The sequence below is a fragment of the Centruroides sculpturatus genome, unplaced genomic scaffold (assembly GCF_000671375.1).
Source record: "Centruroides sculpturatus isolate CEXI.00-Female unplaced genomic scaffold, Cexi_2.0 scaffold2008, whole genome shotgun sequence".
Classification (NCBI taxonomy): Eukaryota; Metazoa; Arthropoda; class Arachnida; order Scorpiones; family Buthidae; genus Centruroides; species Centruroides sculpturatus.
This window is the reverse complement of record NW_019386342.1, coordinates 16,499-35,373: the sequence shown is the minus strand read 5'-3', so window position 1 is coordinate 35,373 and position 18,875 is coordinate 16,499. Positions and strand designations below refer to the sequence as shown.

The 18,875-nt window shown below is 32.9% G+C and overlaps 1 protein-coding gene across 1 annotated transcript in view; it reads right to left on the bottom strand.

Annotated features, from left to right (window-relative positions):
• Positions 1 to 3,260, bottom strand: part of LOC111614624 — a 44,987-nt gene extending 41,727 nt beyond the window's left edge. Inside the window, exon 1 of the mRNA XM_023355988.1 lies at positions 3,214 to 3,260. The gene's annotated coding sequence lies outside the window, so the exon portion shown is untranslated. The remainder of the gene's footprint in view (positions 1 to 3,213) is intronic.
• Between the last annotated feature and the right edge of the window lie 15,615 nt (positions 3,261 to 18,875).

Genomic DNA, 18,875 nt, shown 5'->3' with positions numbered 1-18,875 from the left:
CAGTCTCTTGTGAATCTTCTAATTTTTCAAGGTCTTCTTCAGTTTTTATCGAATGTCAAACAATTCTCCGGCATGGACAAACTTTTTCAAACCTTTCTCGCGCATCTGACAACGGCTCAATGAGTTTTTCACAGCCTCGTACAGTCAACACATCACACCTTTGAATTATTTGATAATCTCGAGATGATTCTTTCTTCTTGGAAACTTTTATTTGCTTTACATCTTCAATTATGGAATCATACTTTGGTTTGTTATTAAATCACTACGTATTATATTTTAAATCTTCGCTAAAGAGGTTCGCGAAGAATCTTTTCTTGATTTTACTCACGAATTCGGGGCTTGCTTGCATTCTAGGATTTAAATTTATCTAAGTAAAAAGAAAAATTAGGGAAAGGAAGTGAAAGAAACAAACTTTTGAACTTTAACGATACGAAAGCCGTTAATGTGCAGATTACCTAGATACTCTGCAAATTACCTNAGGTTCACACTGACCGTATTGCTGCTCGGAGTAATGACATTTGCCTAAGTCATTTTAGAGACATTTTAAAAAGTACGCAAAGCCAAACCTCTTTGGATAGATTTTTTACCAAGCGACCATTATCCAGTGAAAGTGCTGGCGAAAGTGAAGAAAAGAAAGCAAAAAGAAATGAATAAAAATTTTAAAAATATGTATAAAACAACACTAATTTTTTATCTTTTCTAAGTTATTTTTAAGTTATTGTTATATTATGTTATAGAAGTTAAGTTTTAGTATCATTTATCTTCTCCCTGTCTTTCGCCACTAGTTTACACCTCCACCGTCGTCTATCCTCGTCATTGCAAATAAAACATTTTTTCTTTAATCAATTATTATTTTGTTATGGTTATTTATACATTTACAACTACAACACGCATTTTCAGTGTTTTCCTTACTATAGTTATTTTTTTTTAATTTACCACTTAGCTTTAATTTGAGTGTGTTTTTCGTATTGGAACGGATTATTTGGTTTTACGCGTAATCGTATGGGGAAAAATGATTCACCAAACGACATTTTCATGATATGATCTCAGTTTCGGAACGGATTAATTTCGTATCCTGAGGTATCACTGTATTTCATTTAACAGAAAATATCTTAACTGAACAATTCAAAGGTAAATTTTATTTATCATTAAAATATGCAATTAACTGTATATATATTCTTTGGACTTATTATTAATTTTTTCAATTAATTTATAATTTCATAGATATATTTTTAAATTTGTTTTGCACGATACTCTGTAATTTATAACATCAGCAATCTTAATTATTCCTTGCAGGATAAAGACTTCTGCTTAATATTTTCTTTCTTTTGTCAGTGCCTTTCATTGTGATGTTCTGATTTTCTGTTTAAATTATTCTTTGCCCGATTTTTCTCGTTTCGTACTCTCGTATTCATTTCATTAGTCTTTTTGTTCATTTATTATCCTTTATTCTTCCAATGTGTCTTGCCATTTCCATTTTGTTCTTTATTTATTTAGTACACAAACGATAATTATTAATTTTTTAATAATACTTTTTAAGCTAATTAATTTTTTCACAAAATTCTATAAGCTGACAAGAAAGTCTAAAGTGACATCCACGAGATTTGGGAGTTGTTTTAACCCATTTTAGTAAAAAAAATAATTAAATATAAACATTCGCCGATAAAAAAAAACTATCGAATAGTTCCGGATCGGATGTCATCCTAACTGTCAGTAATTAGATAGAAAAGTTGACACATAGGTGTCAGAAAATGCACCGTTATCGTCAACACGGGCGATCACGTGACCTCTTTCCCATGACAAGTAAATAAAAGCTCGATCTCCCGGACGTTCAAGGCGATCGAACTGGCAGTTATACTTGGAAACTGCGCAGTCCATCTTACGGATGTCCATACAACGGAACAGATCCGACAAGAGGACAAGACACCGGTTGAAGACAGATCACGTCTTCGGACTTCCATAAGGTTTGCCATATAATTTCGTAGGACTGCGACTCCTACGAAATTATCTACGCATTTCTCAGAGGTATTTTTGTTAGCGATTTGTAAACTCTTTCCCTTGCAACGGGAATAGATTTAGCTAAGAGCAGCCGTTTTGTATATATTTAGTATTTAATCGCATCTAATCTCTTGTATGTTAACCTTAGATGTTAATAAATGCTTTGTTTAATTTTTAAACTTGTCTCCTGTCTATCCAAGGACGGCTGTCGACTCGCTCACGACCTTCCAAACTCCAGTTTGCCCTCCTTTAGCCATCCGACGACACAGAGGTCGGGCTTTACCAGCCCGTGCAAAGTAAGTGGTCATTACGGATTGATCCAGTGACCTGCTTATCTCACAATTGCATCTGAATAGAGTACCACATTATTTATGAATAAGCTTGTACCATAGTAACCATTTTACAATATTAAATAATTGTGGTATTTGGTTTTCGAGGACCAGCACTCAGAAAAATCCGAATTCGGATCTGAATCAAAATTCCTAGTATTCGTAATAGATCGGTTTTCGTTCTTTACCATAAAGATTTCTATTGTGATTGAGGTTAATATCATATCTCTGTTTCTGTTTACTAAATTGAATTTTACAGTAAATTATTCATAATCTGTAAATTATAAAAGCCAGACACAGATTAAATGGCTTAATTTTTGCGATATTATCTTGAAATAGATATAAGCATTATCAAATTATTATTTATTCCTGCGTATAGATTTTTTGTGAAAGTCAAGTGCGTCGGAGAATAAATCATTTACTGCGCTTGCAAATGAAAAATATTCTCTTGTCTTTGATGAAACTTGTTAAAATTTATCAATTTCTACAGCAACATTAATTTTTAAATATATTTTAAATATTATGTAGCGTTAGCTATCTGTCACGAGAAAAACGAATGGGTCAATTTCCATGTATGCCATAATCGCTAATTATAAACGAATTGGAACATTAATTGGCCATATAAATTCTATAGCACATCAGAGGTTGATTTTATTGCACTGGATGAGAAAGTTATGAATTGCCAGAAGTCTTACCTGAAGAAACATTAGAAGCAGCTAAAGAGGCAGAATTGTTTTTAATTCCAAGTAATCAAAGAACACATACAACAATGAATACGAGAAATTTATGGCTTGGTATAGCACCTGGAAGAACGTGAAGACTTACTGAGCCGATCGTTTTTCCGTATTTTAAATAAAACCGAAGTAACGAACCAAATTAAACTTACGAAGTTCCCGTGCTGGAGTGTACTTCCCACTTAATCTTTTTATAGAGTCGACATCGGGCTCGATGACCAANACACAATGTATAACAAATCATGGTAACTTTAAAGCATATTTACATAGATTCAAGAAAATAGATAATCCCTATTGCGACATTGATACCACTAAAGAAGACAACGCTCACCATTATTTAATGGAATGCACCAAATTTAATAATCAACGAGAGACCTTTATAGAAAAATGCTTACGTGCAGGCCATAATTGGCCCCCGAGAGACACTGATCTAGTAACAGATAAAAACCTGTTTAAAGCTTTGGAAAAATATATAAACGACACTAAGGTGCTTATTGAAATTAACCACAAAAACAAACATCAAAAGGATGACAGACAAAATAGTGACAACAAAGAACACATGACTGACAACTCGGAAGAAGAGGAAGACATCATCAGAAGGGAGGATGATGAAAGTGATACAGGAATTCAGACTACAACAGGTGAAGAAAGGGGAGTAGAGAGTGAGACTTCTGCGTGAAAGCGGACGTTGAAACAAAACTACATGGAAGTATATGGTCACGCAAAACAAGGCAATGAGTCACTTGTAAATATTTTTATTATTTCAATTTAACCAACTGGTTTAAAATTATTCTACAAGGTCTCCCACCATTGTAATAATCCTTCGAGAAGAAACTTTGAAATTATACTCTTTTCCTTGCTTGGCAGTTGAGACTGTAAGTACCAGTCCAACTTGCCATGCTTGCCACATTCACTTGATTTGGAGCAGAAAGGACTACCATTGATAGTCCCATTCCCGCGCTGCTCCAATTATTATTGTTAACCCTCAAGGGCTTATGTAATCAGCATTTCTAATTTCTTACATAATATAAGTTATTGTAAACATTGTCGGGACTTAAACTCTGGAAAGACTCCAGCTGTATTATAATTGTATATATTGTATTATTTTGTTCAAAAAATGCCGATGCAGACGCCACGAGTCCCATGCCTTCTTTCACACTATCCTATCTTTCTTTCTTTTCACACTTCACATCTCATGCTTTCTCTTCTTTCCTACTTCCAAGGGCTAAGTACGTCGCTTAAAAGACGGACAGCTCTCTAATCTCTTTTCTCAGAAGTCAGAAGTCTTTCTGTGCTTGTCGTGTGAGAATGACGGTGTTCTTCCTGCAACAGCGAATAACGATAATGAAAGGCTATGTGCGAAGCGGATCAATTAAGGAAACGCAAGAATGCTTCACCGACAAGTACCCTGACATTAAACCACCTGCTAAACGTTGCATTCAGAGCCTTGTGCCGAAGTGGTGCCAAAATCGACCCTGTCGCAAAAATGAAGAAATCGAGGCGTCCGAAGTGGTCGGTGCCATTCAGCAGCGACTTGAAAATAGCCTACAAAAATCAACTCGGAGATTGTCCCAGAAAGTTGGAGAATCACAAACGACGTGCCAGTGGGTGTAGAAGTGTTTGCGTATGAAACCATATCGAGTAACATTTGTGCAGGAATTGAAAGAGCACGACAAAGGCTAACATGCTGCGCCGTGCTTAGATATGCATAGACATGGAGGTTAATCACTTTCAGCATCTGTTGTAGCATGTCTTTACGTCAATAGAGCTTTAGACAAGCAGTCCACTTGCTCATTTTTCATGTCTACTGGTGGGCTACTTTTCCGTGGCCACCCTGTAGTAGACCATTTTTCTATAACAAAGTACGAGTTTTACTAAGTTTTACTTTAATGCTGATTTCAGAAAAAGTAGGTCACACGACGACAGTTGAACTGATGACATACATTGTCGGCTTTTCCGTGTTAACATTATCGACGAAACGACGTTCGATGCAAGCAGATGACCCACAATCTTGCTGTGTACAGAACGACCCAGATTGTATGATAACAGTACTCTAGTGGCACTATTCTTAGGGAAGGAATGTATCACCGTCTGCCACAACAAACTCCACAAAGAACCGTTCTATGTAGCCACGAAACGAGCTCTAAACCTCTTCGTGGCAAAATGGTATGCACCACTTCTAATTTTTCGCCGCTAAGGTCTATAATGTCGGCGTCGGTCAGAAGTCGAACGATGAGATTCGAGTTGTAGAATCGTTGCAGTGTAACTTCTCAGAAGTTTTGGAGGAAGGATTGGCATTCTGCAAGGTAACGAAAACCTCGTTAATGTTGAAGCCAGACGTCACACCTGTCAAAAGCAAAGCCAGAACAGTTACGACCGAAAGTGGAAGAAAAACTCGATCGCCTGCCAAATAGAGGAGTCAACAAGCCTGTCAATAATGTCGAATGGGCTGTACCTATCATAGTAATCACAATACCTAACGGATTGTCACGGCGGTGCCAACGGGTCTCAAGACGCTATTCAGCTAAATCGGCACCAGTTTCGACTTCGAGAAGATATTTTCCCATGCTCATCTGTGACCGAATAGTTTTACAGTTTGATATTTCTGATTCCTATTAAAACTCGACGTCACTTCCAACAAATTCTGCAATATTGCAATACAGCGCGGATTCTACGAATTCGAACTTCCATTTGGAGTGAAGTCGGTTCCAAGCATATTCCAATCTATCATAGACCTCATTATAGAAATTAAAAATTTGATTGTATTATAGAAGTAAGCGTATTTCCTCGAAAATTATATTTCGCTTATTAGTGTATTTTAACTCGCAATTTTTCTGGACTCTCTTCTCTTTTTATAAACAGTTGAAACTTTTATGCTTTTTTCATGAAAAATCCTTTTTTNGTTGTGATTACGATTTTTAAGCTTAGTGCTCAACATAATCCCTCTTGAATCATCCCTATCACCCCCCAATAAATCATACAACGGCGCAGTCCATTTTAAACCAATGGGAGCACAGGTAGAAATGATTGACAGGTCAAATGACGTCACTTACGTGACGTGATTCACGTCACGATGAGGAAAACCATTTTGCACTGGACAGTACGTACTTATTTGGATACATTAATGTTTTCTTAGTGTTTATAAGCGTGTTATTCAGACATCTCAGACAAAGTAGCTTCTTTCCTATACCCAGCAGACGCCCCAGTCTGAATTGAAGGAGGTGAATCTCCTTCCACCCCTTCTGCCGATTATCATTCTGGCGACGTCGTGTCGCCCTGTGTGAAAAGTTAGAATTTTTTGTTGATTTTTAAACAATGTTAATTTTCAATTTTAATCACTTGATTTCAGTCTTTCTGTGCTTGTCTTGTGAGAATGATGGTTTTTTCCTGCAACACGGAATAACGATAATGAAAGGTTATGTGCGAAGCGGATCAATTAAGGAAACGCAAGAAGGCTTCACCGACAAGTACCCTGACATTAACCACCTGCTAAACGGTGCATTCAGAGTCTTGTGCCGAAGTGGTGCCAAACCGACCCTGTCGCAAAAACGAAGAAATCGAGGCGTCCAAAGTTGTCGGTGCCATTCAGCAGCGGGTTGAAAATAGCCCTCAAAAATCAAGTCAGAGATTGTCTCAGCAAGTTGATGAATCACAAACGACGTGCCAGCGGGTGTTGAAGTTTTTGCATATGAAACCATATCGAGTAACATTTGTGCAAAAATTGAAAGAGCACGACAAAGGCTAACATGCTGCGCGGTGCCCAGATATACATAGAGATGGAGGGTAATCACTTTCAGCATCTGTTCTAGCATGTGGGTAATTCACTAAAGATTTAGACAAGCAGTCCACTTGCTCATTCTTCATGTCTACTGGTGGGCTATTTTCCGTGGGCCATTCTGTAGAAGACCGTTTTTTTATAACAAAGTACGCGTTTTACTAAGTCTTACTTTAATGTTTATTTCAGAAAAAGTAGGTCACACGACGACAGTTGAACTGATGACATAGATTGTCGGCTTTTCCGAGTTGCAGCGGAACCTCTGACGAAAGTATTATTTAAAGAAGTCAGGCCTATATTTTCTGATTAACATTATCGACGAAACGACGTTGGATGCCAGCGGATGACCCACAAACTTGCCACGTACAGAATGAGCCAGATTGTATGATAATAGTACTCTAGTGCCACCATTCTTAGAGAAACAACGCATCACCTTCTGTCACAACAAACTCCACAAAGAACCGTTCTATGTTGACACGAAACGGGCTCTCAACCTCTTCGTGACAGATGGTATGCACCACTTCTAATTTTTCGCCGCTGAGGTCTATAATGTTGGCGTCCGTCAGAAATCGAACGATGAGATTCGATTTCTGACGGATTTCTGAGTCGTCGAATCGTTGCAGTGTAACTTCTCAGAAGTTTTGGAGGAAGGATTGGCACTCTGCAAGGTAACGGAAACCTCGTTAATGTTCAAGCAAGACGTCACACCTGTCAAAAGCAAAACCAGAACAGTTACGACCGAAAGTGGAAGAAAAATTCGATCACCTGCCATATAGAGGAGTCAACAAACCTGTCAATAATGTCGAATGGGCTGTTCTTATCATAGTAATCACAAAACCTAACGGATTGTCACGGCGGTGCCAACGGGTCTCAAGACGCTATTCAGCTAAATCGGCACCAGTTTCCACTTCCAGAAAATATTTTCCCATGCTCATCTGTGGCCGAATAGTTTCACAGTTAGACATTTCTGATTCCTATTCCAATTAAAACTCGACGTCACTTCCAACAAATTCTGCAATATTGCAATACAGCGCGGATTCTACGAAATCAAACTTCCGTTTGGAGTGAAGTCGGTTCCAAGCACATTCCAATCTATCATAGACCTCATTATAAATATTAAAAATTTGATTGTATTATAGAAGTAAGCGTATTTCCTCGAAAATTATATTTCGCTTATTAGTGTATTTTAACTCGCAATTTTTCTGGACTCTCTTCTCTTTTTATAAACAGTTGAAACTTTTATGCTTTTTCATTAAAATCCTTTTTTAAATATCCTGAAAGGGAAGAAAATAAGATGAATGTCATTTTTTGTCTGAGAATCCTCTTTAGTGCTTCTGTTAACGAAGGATTCAAAATTTAGAGGATCGAATTTATACAAACTTAGCCTTTGTTTCGATTATTTTAATTTAACTACGCAAACACGTTAAAATATTTCTTAATTTGACAGTTTCTAAATTATTACTTTTATTTATTGTTTTCCTGGACGACATAAATGACATATTACGTTTTGTAAAACAATACAATCAAATCGACTGATTATACTTGAGAAAAAGTATCTATTGTTATGAAAATACTTTGAATTGTATTAAAATGTATTATTTTCAAATGGCAAATTTCAAATGTAATTAGAATTGATTATTTTAAAACACATTTCATGAAAAAAATGAGTTTGTATAAACATTTCTTATTCCTAAGTTCGAAATTTAAATACAGATCAAGCGAGTTTCTCTGAATGTCGAATAATCACAGGCGATCTCGTTTGGCAATTTGTTGCCTGGGTTGATCCCATTTGTTGTACGCAATCGGTGGATAGATAGTAATAGCGGTATAAAAAATTATTTCGCAGAATTATTGGCTGCAATTTGAAAAATTGTAGACCTATGAACTACTGTCGTCCGACTGTCCCGCTGTTTTTGTTTAATCATGAGAACAGAGTTACACGGATGAAAGCCGACACCAGATATGGAAACCTTTGGGATAGGAGGCCCTATGGTTAACTATACAAGACTTCCAATGCAATCTAGAAGTCACCTTATTTCAATTCAAAAATATTTTTCTGAAAGGTGTTAGATAGATGACCGCACGACTCTATTCATAAGGAAAACGTATGATGTACAGTACAGAGGCCAGATACTACTAATTTGAAAAGGAGAGCATATACTTTAAATTAAATTAATTAATAATAGAATAAAAAAATTGTATTTAAATAGCGACATTTTTGAAAATCTGAGATTTGCCAATGAATAAAAAAGTAGGAAATATTTCGTAGCATCCAGGCTCCATTTAAGTACAACGAAAAGGTTGTTTGAACGTGAGTTTTGAATTACCTGCATTATTTTTTTTTTTAATTTCAAGGAGTTGAATGGTTAGTTCAATTAATTATAAAAAGTTTAAATTATAAAGTAATTAAAAATAATTATCTTTTAGCTAAGTTCAAAACTCTCTGTTATTTCCAATTCACAAATGTTGTTCTATGTTGCTATGAATGACACATATACATTAAATCTAAAGATTTTGTCTAACTGCAGACTAATGTGGAAATTATGAATAAGAAATGACTATTGTATCCCGTTTAATTCCATTCATTGGGCCGGAATTTGAAAAAATTGTAGATGTATAAATTTTCACTTGTCAGTCTGTGTGTCTTTCCTTAACCTTGAGTAAAGTGTTAGATAGGTAAAATCACGAGCAGATATGTCAACTTTGCAAGTAGGAGGACCCAACTCACTTCTGATACACATTTCTCGTCCAAACTAAAAGTCACTAACAGTACAAATTAAGTGTTACGTGAAAGCAAATAAATCAGGTACAAACGTTTTTTAATTTTTTATTGTTATTACAATATACTTTTCTTTTCTTAGATCGTATTTAATGAAATTGTTCAAAAATTTCAATATACGTTACTTTACATACGAGTATAGGCCTATAACATATTCTAGTAAGTCAATTGTTTGTTTAATTAATGATGTTATAGATAAAACGGTTTTAGATTTGAAACGCGGTTTCAGTTTTTGTAAAAGTTTATTCCATTTTTTAAACTAAATTAAGTGTCTAAAAACTCTTAAGAAAGTAACAGAAATAGTGAAATTCCAAAATTTATTTCTATCGCTTACTGTCGTGCAGCAGTCTTTCGACCACGGACTGACTACAAAAAACGTATGTCCGAAATCTGGCAGGAAGTGAGTAAATAAGGCAACCTTATATTCTAGGACCTCGGGATTGTTTTTATTTCAGTGTCTCGTTGAAAAAGGAACGAAGTATATGCAATTTACAGTGCAAGCCATAGCAAAGTTTAAGCAGACATTAAAAAGAATCATAAAAGGGAGGACGATAACAGGAATGATGAAGTTATAGAGTTATTAAAATGTAGTGAATTTCATAAATAAGAAGTATTTTTACACTTCAGAGTGCTACACGATACTACTACGGTAATTTATAATTTATTCCCTGTAATTATAATCAGACATTTATTAATTTATTGATTTTAAGGGATGGAAACGGAAATATGAAGTAGAAAATACCGTTTGGTACATTATAATGATTGGTTCAGAAAGAAACATTAAACCTAAATAATTATATATATATTATTAACTGTCACAGATCGTAAATTTTAAATACCCCGTATGTTTTATTTTATTCATAATTTTTTCTCATAATCTTATAATATTATTTTTTATCAACGTGCCTGTTTGTAAATCTATTTCATTTTAACATTTAACTAATAATTTATAATTATGAATAAAAAAATACTGAAAACTCTATCAAAAAATGATAGACAACTATCGATGTAACCTAAATCAAATCGGAATGAAAATCCTCGTAAAATTAATAATCGACCGCTTATTAATTCATTTATGAATGTAATCTTACAATAATAAATTTTCAGATTTCCTTCTTCGGTTGTTTGCAAAGCAATAGAAACACTTAACGAAAAGAGATTAAACCCATTACGAATCCATTATGACAGAGTCATGGCTATAAATTACAGTAAATTGCTTTACGTAAATCTATGCTAATGTAGTTATTATGGTTTGCATCACGAATATGACGTAGTCAGTCAAGCTTTTACGTAACTGTTCTATATGAGAAAGTTTACTGCGTATAACACTGTTTATTTGGATCTAGTGATTTCTATCTTCTATATCTGAAAATGACTCGAATCTTAACGTTATTCACAATATTTAATTTTGAAAACTCAAAAATTGTCTACGAAAAAGTTTAAATAATTACGAATCGTTAAACATTTAGACACACGATAACACTGACAAATTTTTATCAAAATATCACGAAGCTTGAATCTGTAAGTATTACTGTTTACTACGTTTGATTAACACCTTAATAAACAATATTTTGTATTGACAATTAAAACATTCAGCAAAAAATGCAGACAACCCAATGCCTCGAATGCCATCCAAATTATTTAAAAATACTTAACTATGTTTGTTTCAAATGCTTAATTAAGAACACTCGCAGAGTAATAAGATTTCTCTACCTCATTGGTGACGACGGTGATAGATTAAGATATATTAAAATCGGTTTTCTATGGACAGTTACTGTCGATATATTCCTGTTATCAGTGTATTTAATAACTAACATAATGGAGAAATTTAATGATTACAAAGACTTGTTTGTCATCATAAATACAGAAATTTATAACATAGTACGGATATATTTTGCTGTTTTTTCACTGATCACATTACTGATTTACAACAGGAAGGGTGCCGTATGTAAATTAGAAAATGTCTTGACGGAACTAATGCTTGAAACTGTTCATTGCATCAATCCTACTTTCCATTGTGAATACACCTACATTAAAAAGCTGGAATGGGTTCTTCTTTCCGTAATCTCTTTAACAGTTCATATTGCAGTTGTAAGCGTTTCTGTTTTCAATGGTGAGGAAGAAATAATATATTTAAAATATCAACATAATTCATTGTTTAATGTTGCATTGATCGTAACTTACGTAACATACATTATTTTGATAACTGTGATAATCCAAATTGCAGTTTACTATTACATGCTTGTAACTGCCATAATAAGTAAAAAAGTGAACGAAGCCAATGAGCAATTCAAATTTCTCTTCGATCACACAGAAATGATCCACATGCTTAAATCAGTGCAGAGGCACCATTTGAAATGTGTACAGATGATAGAGGCAGTCGATGAATTCTTTCAGTTATACATTTTCTGTGTTAATTCTGTCATCATTCCGACTATATTTTTGCTTTTCTGTAATATCCTTGTTGCAGAACATCCGAACTACAATTATATTATATATTTTTATATGTTAATGTACTGCATAATTGTCATGGTTGTTAATTTAGAAGCCGCTGGACTATCTTCCAAGGTAAGTGTTTTAAACTATATACATTTATTTTGAGTTGCCTAAATGCCCAAATCATTTCAGGCTCATCATCTAGAATATATTTTACGTTAAGTTTCTGTTCTAGAAATTCCGAAACGTCAAATATTTCAAGTAAGGAAAATTAAATTATAGCCAACGAAAATATAAATGCTCAAGTTTATAGGTAAATTTAATATTTTTAGATTAATACTTCGTTAGAAAGACTGAAAGGAACAAGAATTGGTTATAGTTGTTTAGGAATATTTGTTGTTTCTAATAACACATTAACACAGGTACTACAGTATGAAACAATATTTAAATATTCCATAATTGTGAATGGAGTCTTAGTTAATTTATGAAACAATATAGATAAATGTAACGTATTAAAAGAANCTAGAATATATTTTACGTTAAGTTTCTGTTCTAGAAATTCCGAAACGTCAAATATTTCAAGTAAGGAAAATTAAATTATAGCCAACGAAAATATAAATGCTCAAGTTTATAGGTAAATTTAATATTTTTAGATTAATACTTCGTTAGAAAGACTGAAAGGAACAAGAATTGGTTATAGTTGTTTAGGAATATTTGTTGTTTCTAATAACACATTAACACAGGTACTACAGTATGAAACAATATTTAAATATTCCATAATTGTGAATGGAGTCTTAGTTAATTTATGAAACAATATAGATAAATGTAACGTATTAAAAGAATATTTATGTAAACGTTTGTTTATTTCATTTTTTCAGATAATTACTGGCTTGACGACTTACATCTTGATGTATATGCAAATGAGGCAAAAGACGAAACAAAGAAATTCTTGAACTGTATCGACTACGAGTAAATGCCTGTTTTTATGATTCTATTTAAACTGTTAAGAAAAATTTGTTGATTTCTGCGACTATTGGGAACAATACATATAATTAATTACATAAAGTAAAAGTTCTGCTGTACAAAGTCGACCACCCTATAACACGGTACATACGTTCCACTTTTTATGAAATTTATGCTCTACGAGTCCTTAAATACATGAGCCAATCATAGCCCGGCACGTGTGCAGTTTACCGACTACGGCTGTTTGAAAGGTTTTCTTCCATAAAATTAATCGATTCTAGACTAATTTCACTCAACATTTCCAAAACCCGTATAATTTTTAGGGAATAATCCATATAAACTATTCTATAAACAAAAAATTGTAGGATTACTTACCGAGTGTGCACCGTTCGACGACACCATTGCTTAAGGTTGTTTTAGTTGCGGAGCGGCGCACCAAACGGCTGGCGCATTTTGTGATAAGTTATTTTTCTGCGAAAAATTTGTTGAATTTTGGAGAAATCATTAATAGAAATAATTTTTATGGTTGTTGAATAAGAAATGTATTTTTTCACAAGAAATGTATAAAATTACAGTACTGTATTAAACTTACAGTACCTAATTTAGGCCTATATACTGTATAGACGATAGTAAACGCAACTTACCCGCCTAAACTCTCCGTAGCGTGTAAGTAGTTCGGCTGTTCGTCCACTATTGGTACAGATTCGATTAATCTTGTCGCGACACGAGTCGGCGATTACGTTTTACCGCATTTTATGAGTATTTTAGTGTCTTTATACGAATACGATCGCAACTTTCTCGCCACGATATATGAATCCGCATTATATAAACCCGGGTTATAGGGGGTCTACTGTAATTACGTTTTCTATGAGAACCTGCGCTATTTAAAGGCTGCATATCTTACGTATTATAGAATGCTATCTTTATATTTGTTGGAACTAGATCTCAGAGAAATAGAGCTTATGCTAATATAAACTCCGTTCTCTAAGCCAAGATATATTTTAATCTAGTAACAGAAATCATTAAACTTACGTTACCAAACTTTCCGATTTCCGGTTCATGATAGAAATGGCAGGTTGAATATTTATCAATGCTCACAAAGAGTTGATTGCATGTACGAAATTTTGGAAATAATTAAGATATTATATTTAGACCAAGAAAAAGAAAAAATCTAATTTTGGTTTTCTAATAATGACTTCTCGTGTGTACTTAAGTATTTATCACGAAACGGTTATATGCAATAATATTGCATTTACTTGCAAATCTGCTAGGCAATTATAGTTTCTTTAACGTGTAGAGCAAAACGGAGCTGAGGACATTGTAGTTTCTCTCTTTAATTGCCTGAAGAGCAAAGATATGCAACGTGTCAATTTTTATGCACGTTTCATAAAACCACACATTTAGTTCAACTCACTGTAGGTCCTATCATAACATTGTAATTTAATTAACAAACAACACAGCCACTTACATTATTTTCTCAAATTTGATTGTTGTATCTTCTTTTCCTTCTGTATAAATTTCGTGTTATTTGAATGTTCTGCATCAATCGTTACAGCTGATGTTAATAGAAACTTCAATCCATTGTAACGTCATACACTCACGGAGTTTTTTTACGTTATAACACACATAAATATGTATAACTTTATCTATAAAATAATTTCCGTGAAAACAAATCTATGGTTTCCTGGCTTTTTGCTTTTAAAAATTAGAACATTGATAACATTCACTTACAAGGCATACAACTTTTCATTGCTTAATGTTTTAATAAGAAGACGAAGAACGTTATGAAACAGATGGTATAGCATATCGTGTACACAATAATTTTTAAAATATGCAAAATATTTACTGAATATGAAAAATAACAAAGATTAAGAAATAGGAAAATGCAGGTGTGTACAGGATATCGTATATAAACAAGAAATTAGGAATAAAATAGAATTATGGCTCTATTAGTGTAATCGATATCAATTATTCCGAAAGCGTTAATGTTTAACAAATAAATGTTTCTCAGAAGCCACAAATGTTAACTGATGATATTACAAATTATTGTTTCTAATAGGTGTGGTTTCGTCTGATAAAAGCAATAGAAGATATAAGCACATAGCAGTGATTGTCTAATAATTAAATTTTGAAATTTTTTTTTTCATGTCATGAACAAGCTCTTATAAGACTGTGTATTTTAAAATAAAATGGCACAAAAATTAAATTATTTTTCTGTTTAAGGTATGTTCTTCGATAATTGTTTATTCACGAAATTGTTTTGATGTAGTTTTATTATTCAGTGAGTTTAAAAGAATAACAGCTTAACCCTCCGTAAGTCGCTAGGAATGGGGCCCTTACTTGAGTCGCATGGGTCTTACAGACCCAGTGTTTTTAATATGAAATAATTCAATTTTATCTATCGCGTAAAGAAACTACAGTTTCTTAGTTGGATTCTGCGCTTTGTTTTCTATCTAGTGATATAAATTACTTGCGTATTGACAAAATGAATTTATTAATATTTATTTTTATGTAATTCGATACGAAAAACGCAAAAAAATAAACATATCAAATTTCAACTCGCTGTAATTTATCTCCTGTTTCACCGATTGCCATCGGGTTTGTTTGTAAGTGGGGAAGAAATATGACACTTTCAAGCGAAGTGAGTAGAACTTTTGCACTACTGCGAGAAAATTTGTCAACCGACCCCGCGTTACCCCCTACCGCGAAAGTCAATAAACGTTAATTGTTTTATGACTCTATTTTCAACACTTCTTTTCTGAGTTGTAAATCGACTAATTGACAAAGATTTTACTTCATTTTACTCATAAGAATGTTGTCTTTATGATTTAATAGATAGTTTCGTATGATTTTTAGACATAAATTTTATTTTTAATTTTTTATCTGATATAGTCGTGTGTTAGGCTTAACTCGATCACCTATTTTCAAAAATTGACATCGTTCAAAATATTATAGAATCCATCAAAATTATTTGCTTATAGTTTAGTTATAAATGTTTTCTGTGCATGAAAAGAAGCGATCGAAAAAATAATGGGTGGACCATCAAAAATTCGGCAATTTACGACATGCTCTCAATTCTGAAATTTGTTTTCTTCATAATATAAAATTTTTACAAAATAATACTTAAAAAATACATCCATGTCAATACCTGAATGTTATAAAAATGCAATTATCAAAAATTTTGTAATTTTCACAATTTGTATTGTCATAATTTATTTTTGTTTTTTTCTGTCGCGCGTTGCGTATTGCGCGACAACAAAGTCGTAACGCGATTAAACGCAGCGATTTCATTTATAATTACTTAAAATGTAGTTTACGTTCTTGTTTTAGTTTTGTTTTGTTGTTTAGCGATGGAAAATAAATAGATAATAATTGCAGATAACAATTTAAAGTATTTTTATCAGATTAATTTAGATTATTTGATTTTACAATAATGATAGCTATGCGATATGATTGTCGCATAGTTGTAATTTTTCACTTTATATCTAATTAGCTCTCATAATGTTTAGGGGCTAATTAGCTAACATATAGTTCTTTTATTTCGTTTGATCGAGTAAGCATCTTCTCAGAATTGTCTTGTGGGAAATTGACTGCGATAAGAATTAGCCTTTCACTTAAATCAATGTCAGAATGTAAATAAAAGTTAGTTAATCGCCATTTTCATCGTTTTCAGCTCTAATTTCGCTACTTTTCATTTTAATTGACGTTATTTAAACAAATGTTTGTTTTGTCAGGAACATTCAGGAGTAAAATTACCAGAATTACGGCTCTAAAATGAAGAAGATAGCTATTTGTAAGGTTTGCTTACATTCTGACTTTAATCACGTTGATTGGTTCTTCGCGGGAAAATCCAGACCAGATGGTTCTGAAGAAACCTCTCATTCGTTGAACTTAAATCAGTCATAATATAAATTACCAATTACAGTGTAATAGGCGTAGAAACAAAAATTTTAAAGCCAATTAACAGCAATAACATCTTCCATAGACTTACTATAGAGAGTTGGAGTTTCCCGGGAATATTTATTGCTAGACAGTTTTGAGAACATGCTTACTCGTATATACATTGTGAAACAATATTTAATTAACAATTTATAGCTCAAAACGCGAATAAAACAAGCGAATTTATAGCGATTGTTTACATTTGATTTCCAAGATCATTGCCGAAAGGGGGGAGATATTTCCCGGCAATTTATAGCTAGACTGTTTTCACAAGTTTCCCATTGGTTAGTAAATGTAAAAAAATGCCAACTTGCATCGTCTAATATACGAAGAATCATCATAAGTAATATATAAAAATTATATGATAAAAATAGAATAATAATTAAAATGATTAAAAGTTAATTAGACATTAATTTTGAAAACAATATTATAAAAAAAAAAAAACAAAAATATAAATATATAAATAAATAACGATATTATAAAGTATAATAGACACCGCGCGACAACTTCAGCGCGATAAAGTTATTGCGACACTCGCTATCGGCAACGGCGACAAATTAATTGACGTTTTTTTACCCCCTCCGTGAGTCGCATGGGTCTGTCATACCCATGCGACTCGTAAAGCATTTTTTTTCTAAAAAATGAGCGTTGCTATGCAAAAAATTTTAACAGCATGTTAATCTAATTAAAAAGTTTGAGAAATATTAATTTTTTCAAATTTTTCAAAAAATATTTAATAGTAAAAAATTTTGACTGAAAATCGCGTCGGGTCTGTCAGACCCATGCGACTAACAGAAGGTTAAACAATTGTTTTAGTAATCTCGATAATAAAAAATAATTTTCATGGAAAAACATCAGCTAACTTCAGTTGTACGTCCTTTTACCTCTGGACTTTAAAGCTATGTAAAATGTAGTGATATTAACGTTGTTTAATTAGTTTAATGTTGAATATGAAATAATATCTAATTTTTTAAATTTGGATGATAAACGTTTTTATATCTATACTGAATCATGTTGATTCTAGCCATACAGTCTTCACAGCAGAGCATGGAAGAGAATAAGTCTACACAATGTCTTATATTTTTAGACAAAGCTATCTGATAAAAATCACGACATTTCTTCTTTCTTAAACACTTTTTTTAAATTTATATTTTCAAACCACTTTAGATTTTATCTTAATAATTAAATCAAATAAAGAAATCTCATTGCGATTTCTTTTGAAAAATCTTTAGAACTTTGCATTCTTTTACATTTAAAAGGTGGAGTTAAACAGAAATAGCAGTAGACATTTAAAACGATGCGGAAAATATGGTTACTGCATAAACTGTTCGAACTCGGCCACGATGGAGGATATTGCACTATGTTCATTTGCAGATGCAATACATAAACTCGGAAGTTGATTAACATCAATGCTGTAAGTTGTTTACGAACTGAGAAATAAAGATTTTGAAATTTCTGAAAATGTCTTTCAATTATTTAATGTCTTCTTCCTGATTTATCCATTTCTTTGCATAAAATTTCACATTCTAACTGCATTAAAACACGTTTTAAGTTCCTTATTGTAACAACAAACAAAAGAACAATTTCAATTATTGTTCAGATAATATACTTCTCGGATTCTTATCTCAGATGATGCATTAACCTTTTCACTACTCTACATAAAGATATATAATGAGATTGGCCGTGTGGAAATTGAAGAAACAGAATGAAACATAGTAAAGAAATTTCATAGAAATGGTACTTTAACCCTCAAATTATAAATTTAAATACCTGATCGACAAAGGCAATCAATGATTCTAATGAAAAATAACAGATTGAAACGTCTTATAGTGTACGGCATATTCTTAAGAGGCGAAGAAATAACTTTAGTCTACAAGATTAAAATTCATTTTGCAACTCTGCAGAATACGATAAAATAACAT